We start from the raw sequence: 12998 nt of genomic DNA on the forward strand, positions 1-12998 counted from the left end.
AATACAATAAATGACTACGATTTTGCTTCAAAGTAATACCAAATATCTGTTAAGAATGGGTTTGGCTATATCGAATTCCATCCAGTATTGTGTGATATGCAGCCATGTGCATATACAATAACTACAATATCCCATCTATGCTATTATTCATTCTCTTAGACTTGGTTAAGTCTGTATTAAGAGAATGGTCCATCTGAACAACTAACAAAACGTTTCTTTTCCAATTTGATGTAAGGCATACCATTCTTTGTCTGATATTTAAATTAGTTTGAAGCTTTTTAAGAAGGAAGCGTATATATAATCAGCATATACTCATATGAAGAATATGAACAAAAAAAAATATTTACAAGGTACAGTATATACAGTTACATAAGAATGAAGATCATATGTGTGAATTGATCGGCGATTAAAAAAAATGTATGTACAAAAGGATTCTGCATACTTGGTGGTGAGAATGATGCACACTGTAAATGGAATGTGCATGTGTCACAGTGTCCTGACAAACAAACAAACAATGATTGCTGTAGTGAGGGGGTTAATGAACTTCTCCTGAAGAAGAGAAAAGGGGATTTTGTCCATGTGTCCAGAAAACAAATAGTAGTTGCTGTATTTAAACCTTTTCCTTCTCTGAAGGACTGAAGAAAGAAAAATAAAATAATTAAAAAAAAGTCCTTTGATTTTTGTCCATGTGACAGTTTTTGGATCCTCCTTAGGTCACAGATACTGACTGTGCAGGAGACTGGCTGTTTGCATAATTGCAGCAATAAAAGGTTTAGTAGAGGTTGTTGTTGTGACTTGGGGCTTTCTTTAAAACTTTGCGTCCATCAGTAATAAGGCTGCTGTGCAGGACTAAAATTGAAACAAAAAGAAATACAATTACTATGCTATTTACATACTGGTGTGACATTGCATTGTGCTATCTGCTGGTCCAACATTGCTGGCCATGTTTTCTGGTTTGTACCATTTCTCTCCTCTATGTAATAGTATATGTCACTGACAACATAAACTTTGCTGCAGGTATGATGCAGGTTACATTTAATCTGGATCTTGTATCCATTTAAACATGTGGCAATTCCTTACACCACCCAATAACTAGATTTAATCTATAAAGTAAATGAACAATACTCCCTGTTGTCATTGCCAGGATGCATCTTTTCTCGATTTGCTTTTGGTGGTCCTGCGAGTTTCTTCAGTCTGGAAACTTGGAGCTTCTGAAAAATATACTTGTGGGGCGAAAAACTGTTTAGGCTGTGCCAAATATGCTTGGTATGACTCGGGGCTTCATGTTTGACCAAACCTAAAATAAAATGGTTAAGACTCCAGGACATATAAACATTCTCATCCTGGTGATGCTTTTTAGCATTCCTGTACTTCTGTGTGGTGTTCACAGATTGACACTCTGCATGTGGTCTCTCTAAGAGACTGTGGACATTTGCTCCACCACTAGATGTCTCTAACTGCTGTGTGGGGGTTACAGAGATGGTGGAACCTTTTGTGTGATCATACATGCTCAAATTCATGCCATTGCTCAGCTCAGACATATTTGTGGCTGGATACATTTGCTCATTTAATTCTGTGACAACTTTACCTACAACTGGTTGTCTGTTCCCCTTTCCCTGAGGGCAACACAAGTTTCTTTGTCACAATGGGGGCTGTGAGAGTGGATTCTGCAGAATCACTCTCCTTCTCAATGTACTGATCTCCCCCCTTAATCAAAACAGTGCAGGGGACATCTTGCATTGCTCCTGCCTTATTTGCAGTAATGTGCGCTTTGAGGATAGGTACATCATGCACAGTATTACGTTCTCTCTCTATTACAGAGCCCTGATTAGCATCTGTGACTATTTCAGACTTTGTAGTCTGTTTGTGAATGAGCCCCTCTGTGGTCTCATCCCTGCTCCTAACACCTTTGCTGGGTGCTTCTGTGATCCCTTCATGAGAGATCTGGGCAGTTTGTTCGCAATCTGCCAGAAAATTTACTTTTGTCTCAGAATTCTTCTGAGTACACTTCTTAACCTTTAGGGATTTTAAGAAGCAATGCACCTTTGCATTCATTTTGAGGCATGCGCTCTTAAGGCATGAACCTGATTTCTCTTTAGCTCCTAAACTAACAATTTTGGGCATTTTCCTGAAAGCCACTGCAACTTTATGTAAATTAAGCATTGCACACGTTTTGCAATGCTATATTTATATTTTGTACACAATATATCCTCCCAATAAGAGTGTCCGGATTCTCAAAGTTAACTCTAATATCTGGTACTAATTATCATTTATTTGGAAATGCTCATTTCCACTGTTTATTTATTCTAGGCCTTTACCATTATGAAGTGCCTATTTAGTAACATACCCCACTGTGATCTTGCAATGTGTCAGCAGGCTAACCAGCCCTTGTGCTGAGCCTAGTAAATGTAGTATTAGTTAAAAATGTTTCTGAATAATGCCATATTATCAATATCTAAGCGTGCACTCCCAGATAATGGTAACAATGGAATATCAGTTCTGTTCTACCAATACGTTATTCTAGGTCTACAAACAATGCAAGATAAAAATACACAATAGTATTACGTTTTCCTAGATCACTGTGATTCTGTAGGTTAGGTAGCCAGCTTCACGCATCTGCTACTCCTTATAAATATTATAATCATACAATCAGATACCAAAATGTACAAGTCCTGCTGCGGTCGCCATTGTAGAGTTTTATTTTAGGGATCATATATCTCTCTTAGCCCAATAATAGTTATTGAGATTGAGATATTATTATATAAAATATATTTATTATATCTTGTATTGATATAACACATATATTTAACATCTGCAATTATATTCTAATAGACCTTACAGTACAATATGCAGAGTACTTGTCATAATTTGATTCCCCAAATATGAGAGTTCAAGACTTGTAATTTTAGCTCCAATTGGAGGATTTTATTTATAGGCAAAACAAACCATACAGAATAATTTTAACACAGTAGTTGATGTATATGCTATTATATATATATTTATATACGCCTCCTTGCTTATATTACATAAAACAACATTAAACAATTGACAGACAGACTGCTACAATACTGACATAACTTATACCTATACCCATAAACGAACATTCATAACTACCATATTTACTGTCAGTCTCTCACTCCAGCCCATTGCTTCGGTTCCGTTCCCTCTCCTGCTCGTGTCTCACATCTCTCCTCCTGACTCACTGAATGGGTTTCTTGCTGACTGTCCGTGTGTGTCTGTGAGTGTGAGAGTGAATGTCTACTCTATCTCTCTCCTTATATCACAAATACATGGATTGAAGTTCCCTGTTCTCATGACGTTATTGAATTTATGGATGCTAATGGTGACAGGGTCTCCTGCTTGCCTGGACGCTAGTGGTAATCTCCATTGCGAGATCTCCTGTTTCTGGGCTCTCCCTGTGCATCAATCTATTTTACACTCCTGTTGTCAAAATACAATAGTGTCCTGTCTGTCCTGCAATGTAACTTGGATGATGTACTAGCAGTCTAAATTCTCCAGAAAGGAAACCAGATGGCTGGAGTCTGGCCCATAGTGTATACATTGCTTACTCCTTACAGCACAGACTACCTAAATACAAATATTGCTACATTCTGTAAACGTTTAAATGATATACATATTCAATTTATAGCTACATTACTTTATAGTATCAAAATAATATTCAATTTCTATGCAAACAAAATTATATATGGTAACAACATCTACAGTATCCATTGTTTTTCATGAGGTCACTTTAATAAAGTAGATGGGAATGTGGGTTGGGATCATTTGGTCTACAGCATGATGGTAGACAGTCATTAGGTCGACATGAGTCTAGGTCGACATGGTAAAAGGTCGACATGGTTATAGGTCGAAAGGTCATTAGTTTGACAGGTCGTTAGGTCGACATGTCATTAGTTCGACAATGTCTAGGTCGACAGTCAAAAGGTCGACATGGGGTTTCTCAATGTTTTTTGATCTGAATGTGAACACAGTCAACATGGACACAGTTTAAAGAGCTGTGCTCGCAATGCATCGGGCGCGGTACCTCGCTGCGCTTGGCAAAGTATTTTATTCTCCCACCACGCCCTAGTGGATGGTAGGGCATGAAATACCGTCTGTCGGCACATGGCTAAAAAAAAAAGGGGAAAACCCCATGTCGACCGTTTGACTGTCGACCTAGACCCATGTTGACCTTTTCCAATATCGACCTAATGACTGTCGACAATCATGCTGTAGACCAAATTACCGCATCCCGGGAAGGTTCTCTAACCTTTAGCAACAAGTGACAATTTGTTCTCATCAATAGAGATTTTGCTGAGTGATCTGAGTGGTGCTAGATTGCTCAGATCACTAAAGGTGCGTACACATGGGGAGAGATATATTGCTTAGTGTCTCCTTTTCATCAGCGACCAGAGATGGTCGCTGATGAAAAGGAACCTCTGCTGGGGGTGCCGCAGAGGTAATTAGTTGGTCGCAGGAGCAAGCTCCTGCGACCAGCGATTACAATGGGGCAGAAAATGGGAGCGCGCACCCGGGGATTTATCGCTGGTGCGCACTCCAATCACTGGCAATATGGTCGCCTGCGACCATATTCCCAGCGATTATAGCCCTTATCGCCCCCGTGTGTACACAGCATTAGATCACACAATGCTGCACAGCAACATGACACTTACACAGTGCTGCACAGCAACATGACACTTACACAGTGCTGCACAACAATATTACACTTACACAGTGCTGCACAGCAACATGACACTTACACAGTGCTGCACAGCAACATGACACTTACACAGTGCTGCACAGCAACATGACACTTACACAGTGCTGCACAGCAATATGACACTTACACAGTGCTGCACAGCAATATGACACTTACACAGTGCTGCACAGCAATATGACACTTACACAGTGCTGCACAGCAATATGACACTTACACAGTGCTGCACAGCAATATGACACTTACACAGTGCTGCACAGCAATATGACACTTACACAGTGCTGCACAGCAACATGACACTTACACAGTGCTGCACAGCAATATGACACTTACACAGTAAAGCACAGCATTATGACACTTACACAGTACAGCACAGCATTATGACACTTACACAGTGCAGCACAGCAACACGACACTTACACAGTGCTGCACAGCAACACGACACTTACACAGTGCTGCACAGCAACATGACACTTACACAGTGCTGCACAGCAGTATGACACTTACACAGTGCAGCACAGCATTATGACACTTACACAGTGCAGCACAGCAACACGACACTTACACAGTGCTGCACAGCAACACGACACTTACACAGTGCTGCACAGCAACACGACACTTACACAGTGCTGCACAGCAATATGACACTTACACAGTGCTGCACAGCAATATGACACTTACACAGTGCTGCACAGCAATATGACATGTGTCAAATATTAAGCTTCATCTATATTATCTAAATAAGTAATTTACAGTAGGGATGACCATCGATGAGTGGCGTAACTATAGCCCGCGGTGGTGGGGAGGCGCTGAGGGACTGTGGGCGCCGATCTGCGGGGCTATAGTTACAACTTACTACCTAGCCCACCCACCCAAGTAAACTTACACACCCCCCCTTACCCCTTACCCCTCCGCATGCCGCCGCTGCATGCAGGGTCCCGGCCGCAGCGCAGACCTTTTCCTGGCTCCGTCTCCTCCTGCAGTTCTAAAGAAAAATAACTATCAGAAAATGGCTGCCCCCATACAGCAGACATTTTTTTGGGATGCTAGAGGAGGCGCGGGCCTCCTCTAGCATCCTTAAAAACTGTCTGCTGTTAGGGGGCAACCATTTTGTGATGGTCATTATAGATCTGCAGGAGGAGACAGAGCCGGGAGAAGATCTGCGCTGCGGTGGCGGCATGCGGAGGGGTAAGGGGGGTGTTTAACTTCACTTGGGAAGGTGGGTGGGAGGGCTAGGGGGGTGGGGCGGTGCTGCCGATATCGGCGGGGATGGGGGGTGGGGGCATAATCAATAGTGTATTACTATTCAATGGATGACCATTCATGTTTTTACATATCGATCAGCATCCATTTACTTTGATTGATTGGCCTGTGGACCAATCAAAATAGGGTGGCGGGGCTTCGCAGGTGTCAGGGGTGGAGCTATGCTCCGTGTTTTGGCCCCTTGGGGAAAAGCAAAAACTAAACTATTCGTTTAAGTATGATATCGATGGTGGGAAACCATCTGGTTCTCTCCCATCCACGGCAAAACTATTCAACATCGGCCAAAAATAAACCATTGATGATTTCGGTACTTGTTTTCTAGCACGGCGCCCACGATATTAAGTGTTATGACATCGCATTGCATGCCATATGCCCGCATGCAATGCGATTTAAAATTGTATAAGCACCCTAATGGGTGCTTACAATGTTAAAAGCCCCCACTATCAACGTCAACCTGAAGCGTGGCGAGTGCAGCGAGCCCGCGAGGGGCGGCGGTACGCGTCCTCCGACCTTTTCATACCCCCACTATCCACGTCGGTGTGGAGTTGTTTTTATATAGTGTGGCGAGCCCCGCGTATTACTTTTACATAATAAGTTTAATTACATTTATTCCGCGTCCGCTCGCCACGCTTTCGGGCTCGGTGGCTCGCTGCGCTCGCCACACTATATAACATCAACTCCACACCGACGTGGATAGTGGGGGTATGAAAAGGTTGGAGGATGCGTACCGCCGCCCCTCGCTGGCTCGCTGCGCTCGCCATGCTTTGGGATGGCGTTGATAGTGGGGTGGCGTGGGGGTGCATTTAACATTGTAAGCACCCATTATGGTGCTTATACAATTAATTATCTTATAGGGGGCCCATTTAACATTGAAAACACCCATTAGGGTGCTTATACAATTTAAAATCGTATACCATTGCATAGGGCATACAATGGCATACAATGCGATGGTATACACAATGGTATACGCGGCTGCCATCGCGTAGCATCGTATGCCTAATGGTATGCGATGCAATAGGCGCCATGCTAGGAAACAAGTACCATGATTTCTAATAATCGATGGTCGATGGCCATCCCTAATTTACGGTACCTATCCCACAACTGGACAACCTGTGGCTCGTCAGGTATGTTGAACCTACATGCCCTAGAATTCTCTTTCAGAGAGCTGTGAGGGTATGCTGGGACGGGTGTGGAATGCTGGGACGGGTGTGGTATGCTGGGACGGGTGTGGTATGCTGGGACGGGTGTGGTATGCTGGGACGGGTGTGGAATGCTGGGTCGGGTGTAATGCTGGGTCGGGTGTGGAATGCTGGAACGGGTGTGGTATGCTGGGACGGGTGTGGAATGCTGGGACGGGTGTGGAATGAGCTGGTGACGGTCATTAGACCGATGTTGGAATGACTACTGTCGGGATTATGAAGCCCCTTGTGGGCTCAATGGCTTTCTGTGCTCACCACAGGTTCTGTTCTCTCTCTCCTGTGGGGGTCCATGACTCCCATAGGGAATAGCTCCTGTCAGTCAGGAGCCCAACTGTAGGGCTTTTAACAATCGGAATTCCGACATCGGGAGGCCATCTGGCACCCGCTGGGAAACCCTGCTGTATGTAAGAGCTGTAAGTTGCCCAGATCTGACCTATATACTGACAACATCCACTTACAGCACTATTTATATCTATACAGGCATACAGTAGCTGCCTACCCTCCTGCATTCTGCAGGAGACTCCCTGACATAGCAGCAATCTCCCTCTCTCCCTCATTAGTCTAGCAATCTCCCCCATGTCACCTAGCCCACATTACACTGTTACATCATAGTTACCTCCCCTCCTGCATTCTGCAGGAGACTCCCTGACATAGCAGCAATCTCCCTCTCTCCCTCATTAGTCTAGCAATCTCCCTCATGTCACCTAGCCCACATTACACTGTTACATCATAGTTACCTCCCCTCCGGCATTCTGCAGGAGACTCCCTGACATAGCAGCAATCTCCCTCTCTCCCTCATTAGTCTAGCAATCTCCCTCATGTCACCTAGCCTACATTACACTGTTACATCATAGTTACCTCCCCTCCTGCATTCTGCAGGAGACTCCCTGACATAGCAGCAATCTCCCTCTCTCCCTCATTAGTCTAGCAATCTCCCTCATGTCACCTAGCCCACATTACACTGTTACATCATAGTTACCTCCCCTCCGGCATTCTGCAGGAGACTCCCTGACATAGCAGCAATCTCCCTCTCTCCCTCATTAGTCTAGCAATCTCCCTCATGTCACCTAGCCCACATTACACTGTTACATCATAGTTACCTCCCCTCCGGCATTCTGCAGGAGACTCCCTGACATAGCAGCAATCTCCCTCTCTCCCTCATTAAACTAGTAATCTCCCTCATGTCACCTAGCCCACATTACACAGTTACATCATAGTTACCTACCCTCCTGCATTCTGCAGGAGACTCCCTGACATAGCAGCAATCTCCCTCTCTCCCTCATTAGTCTAGCAATCTCCCTCATGTCACCTAGCCCACATTACACTGTTACATCATAGTTACCTCCCCTCCGGCATTCTGCAGGAGACTCCCTGACATAGCAGCAATCTCCCTCTCTCCCTCATTAGTCTAGCAATCTCCCTCATGTCACCTAGCCCACATTATATTGTTACATCATAGTTACCTCCCCTCCTGCAGGAGACTCCCTGACATAGCAGCAATCTCCCTCTCTCCCTCATTAGTCTAGCAATCTGCCTCATGTCACCTAGCCCACATTACACTGTTACATCATAGTTACCTCCCCCCCTGCATTCTGCAGGAGACTCCCTGATATAGCAGCAATCTCCCTCTCTCCCTCATTAGTCTAGCAATCTCCCTCATGTCACCTAGCCCACATTACACTGTTACATCATAGTTACCTCCCCTCCTGCATTCTGCAGGAGACTCCCTGACATAGCAGCAATCTCCCTCTCTCCCTCATTAGTCTAGCAATATCCCTCATGTCACCTAGCCCACATTACACTGTTACACCATAGTTACCTCCCCTCCTGCATTCTGCAGGAGACTCCCTGACATAGCAGCAATCTCCCTCTCTCCCTCATTAGTCTAGCAATCTGCCTCATGTCACCTAGCCCACATTACACTGTTACATCATAGTTACCTCCCCCCCTGCATTCTGCACGAGACTCCCTGACATAGCAGCAATCCCCCTCTCTCCATCATTAGTCTAGCAATCTCCCTCATGTCACCTAGCCCACATTACACTGTTACATCATAGTTACCTCCCCTCCTGCATTTTGCAGGAGACTCCCTGACATAGCAGCAATCTCCCTCTCTCCCTCATTAGTCTAGCAATCTCCCTCATGTCACCTAGCCCACATTACACTGTTACATTATAGTTACCTCCCCTCCTGCAGGAGACTCCCTGACATAGCAGCAATCTCCCTCTCTCCCTCATTAGTCTAGCAATCTGCCTCATGTCACCTAGCCCACATTACACTGTTACATCATAGTTACCTCCCCCCCCCTGCATTCTGCAGGAGACTCCCTGACATAGCAGCAATCCCCCTCTCTCCATCATTAGTCTAGCAATCTTCCTCATGTCACCTAGCCCACATTACACTGTTACATCATAGTTACCTCCCCTCCTGCATTCTGCAGGAGACTCCCTGACATAGCAGCAATCTCCCTCTCTGCCTCATTAGTCTAGCAATCTCCCTCATGTCACCTAGCCCACATTACACTGTTACATTATAGTTACCTCCCCTCCTGCAGGAGACTCCCTGACATAGCAGCAATCTCCCTCTCTCCCACATTAATCTCCCTGAAACTAGTTTTCAAAAGTAGGCAAGTACTGTATGTAGCCACAACAGTGGAGGACCTAACGGCACTGCAGGGGCATGGCTCTCTACAGGGCCTGGAGGAACACTTGCCTATCTTTAAACCATACATCTGATTATGTGAGGAGACCTGCAAAACATGTACTGTGTGGGGTCCTGAGGACCGACTTTCAGAACCTGTGCTCTAGTCCAGTGGTTCCCAACACTGGTCCTCAAGCTGGGCAGGACCCAGGGAAGGACTCAGATGGCTCAAAGGAGATTGCGGACAGGGCCGGCGCCACCACTAGGCAGTGTTAGGCATTTGCCTAGGGCGCCGGCCACTGGGGGGCGGTAGTTGGGAGCAGGGCAGGAGGGAGAGCTGGAGGTCTGGCTTAGCGGGCAGGAGGGAGGGCTCGCTGCGCTGTGTGCAGTTCAGTCCCGGACCCAGGTGCATGCTAACTGACATTTTCCTCCACCCGCCCCGCGTACAGCCGCTCAGTCGGGCAGCGTCTCAGGGTGAGCCAAGTGCTCAGCGCTGCCCGGCTGAGCGGCTGTACATGGTGCGGGTGGAGGAAGATGTCAGTCACACTGCGCCGGGACTGAACTGCGAGGCCTCCCTCCTGAACGCTAAGCCAGACCTCCAGCTCTCCCTCCCGCCCACTGAGCTAGACCCGAGCTCCTGAAGGGTGAGTATGTACACCTGAACAGCACGGCGGCCGTATCCCTCTCCCCCCCCCAAATCAGCGCGCCGGCCGCATCACCCCACCCCCAGGAGCAGCACGGCGTCCGTATTCCTCCCCACCCCCCTCCCGTGGAGCGGGTAAGCGCCGGGGCGCCCCCCCGCCTGGGGCGCACCGGCGCCTTGCACCGGCACTGATTGCAGATGACTTCTCCGATTAAGTCACCCGCGATCAATCTATACCACAGGTTCTCAAAGGCGGTCCCCAGACAGTGCACGTTTTGCAGGTCTCCTCACAGAATCAAGTGAAATAATTAGCTCCACCTGTGGATCTTTTAAAACGTGTCAGTGAGTAATGAGTGCACCTGTTGGGTCACCTGGAAACTGTGAACTCTGTGGGGTCCTGAGGACCGCGTTTGAGAACCGCTGAAATCACAATTAACTGCTTGTGTCCAATGCTTTGAACATGTATTGCATTGGCAGAGAAGGAGAAAGAAAGACATCACAATTTCCCTGGCAACTCAGGCAAGTAACCAATAACCTATAAATAGTACTACATGTATACCAATGTAAATAGGTGTTGCAGCCAGGACTATATAAATATCTGGGATAACTGCGCACACATTGGCTGGCTTTGTGTACATTTCCATGTTCGCTAATTGTACTCTGCTTCCTCCTCTCTGGCTGTTGCAGCACTGTGGCCCACACAATAATAATACTGCAGACTGCTTGTCTAGCCAAAGCCTGCGTATGTTATCCTGGTGCTGTTACTGGGCACTGTCATCCAGTAACGGGGAACTGGTCCTCCGTGCCAAGAAGTACAGTTATTGGCAACACACCCACACCTACCTATCTATCTATCTATCTATCTACCTACCTACCTACCTACCTATCTATCTATCTATCTATCTATCTATCTATCTATCTATCTATCTACCTGAAGGAAATCAGTTATATCAGTTATATATAAAATATCTGAAGGAAATCAGTTCTTTAAGCATACAGTGGTTTAGGACCAGTTGCGGCTACAGCACGGTTCAAAATTCAGATAAGGGAGAAACACCGACTGCCAGTGAGTCAGTTTGGAATGGCAGTGGGTGTGGCTCCTCTATTTGAATTCTGGGTACTTGTGTAGTTTCACGGCACCACTTACGTAGCCAGCGTCCCTGTCAGTATCAGCGTTGTGTTCCCGCAGCCAACGTAGTCAGCTTGTGTCTGTGACTGTGTGTACGTACGCAGCTAAACTGAGCTAATGCAGTTAGCGTAGTCAGTCAGCGTAACGCAGTTAGTGTAGTCAGTCAGCGTTACGCAGTTAGTGTAGTCAGTCAGCGTTGTGTCACCACTTATTACATTGTGTGGAAACCATTGACCATTTTTAACCTAAATGCGAAGGAGCGTATGAGGTGCTGCCACAACCCCCACTATCCACATCAGCCCTCAGCGTGGCGAGCACAGCGGTGCGCATCCTCCCAACCTGTTCATACCACCACTATCCACGTCGGCGTGGAGTTGATTTTATAAAGTGTGGCGAGTGCAGCAAGCCCGAAGCGTGGTGAGGGGACACGGAAAACGAGCCCGACCGTGACGAGCGGACACGATATACACATATAGTGTATTTCGCTCGCCACGCTTCAGGCTCGTTTTCCACTCGCCTCCCTGCGCTCAACACACTTTATAGTATCAACTCCACGCTGATGTGGAAAGTGGGGGTATGAACAGGTCGGGAGGACGTAGATAGTGGGGGTTGTGGCAGCGCCACATAGATTCCTTCACATTAAGGTTAAAAATGGTCAATGGTTCCCACACAATGCAATAAGCAGTGACACAACGCTGACTGACTGCGCTAACTGCGTAACACTGACTGACTGCACTAACTGCGTAACGCTGACTGACTGCGCTAACTGCGTAACACTGACTGACTGCACTAACTGCGTAACGCTGACTGACTGCGCTAACTGCGTAACACTGACTGACTGCGCTAACTGCGTAACGCTGACTGACTACGCTAACTGCGTAACACTGACTGACTACGCTAACTGCGTAACGCTGACTGACTACACTAACTGCGTAACGCTGACTGACTACGCTAACTGCGTAACGCTGACTGACTACGCTAACTGCGTAACACTGACTGACTACGCTAACTGCGTAACGCTGACTGACTGCGCTAACTGCGTAACACTGACTGACTACACTAACTGCGTAACGCTGACTGACTACACTAACTGCGTAACGCTGACTGACTACACTAACTGCGTAACACTGACTGACTACGCTAACTGCGTAACGCTGACTGACTGCGCTAACTGCGTAACGCTGACTGACTACACTAACTGCGTAACGCTGACTGACTACACTAACTGCGTAACACTGACTGACTGCACTAACTGCGTAACGCTGACTGACTGCGCTAACTGCGTAACACTGACTGACTACGCTAACTGCGTAACGCTGACTGACTACACTAACTGCGTAACGCTGACTGACTACGCTAACTGCGTAACGCTGACTGACTACGCTAACTGCGTAACGCTGACTGACT

The sequence above is a fragment of the Crinia signifera genome, chromosome 12 (genome assembly GCF_055691185.1).
Source record: "Crinia signifera chromosome 12, ASM5569118v1, whole genome shotgun sequence".
Taxonomy (NCBI): Eukaryota; Metazoa; Chordata; class Amphibia; order Anura; family Myobatrachidae; genus Crinia; species Crinia signifera.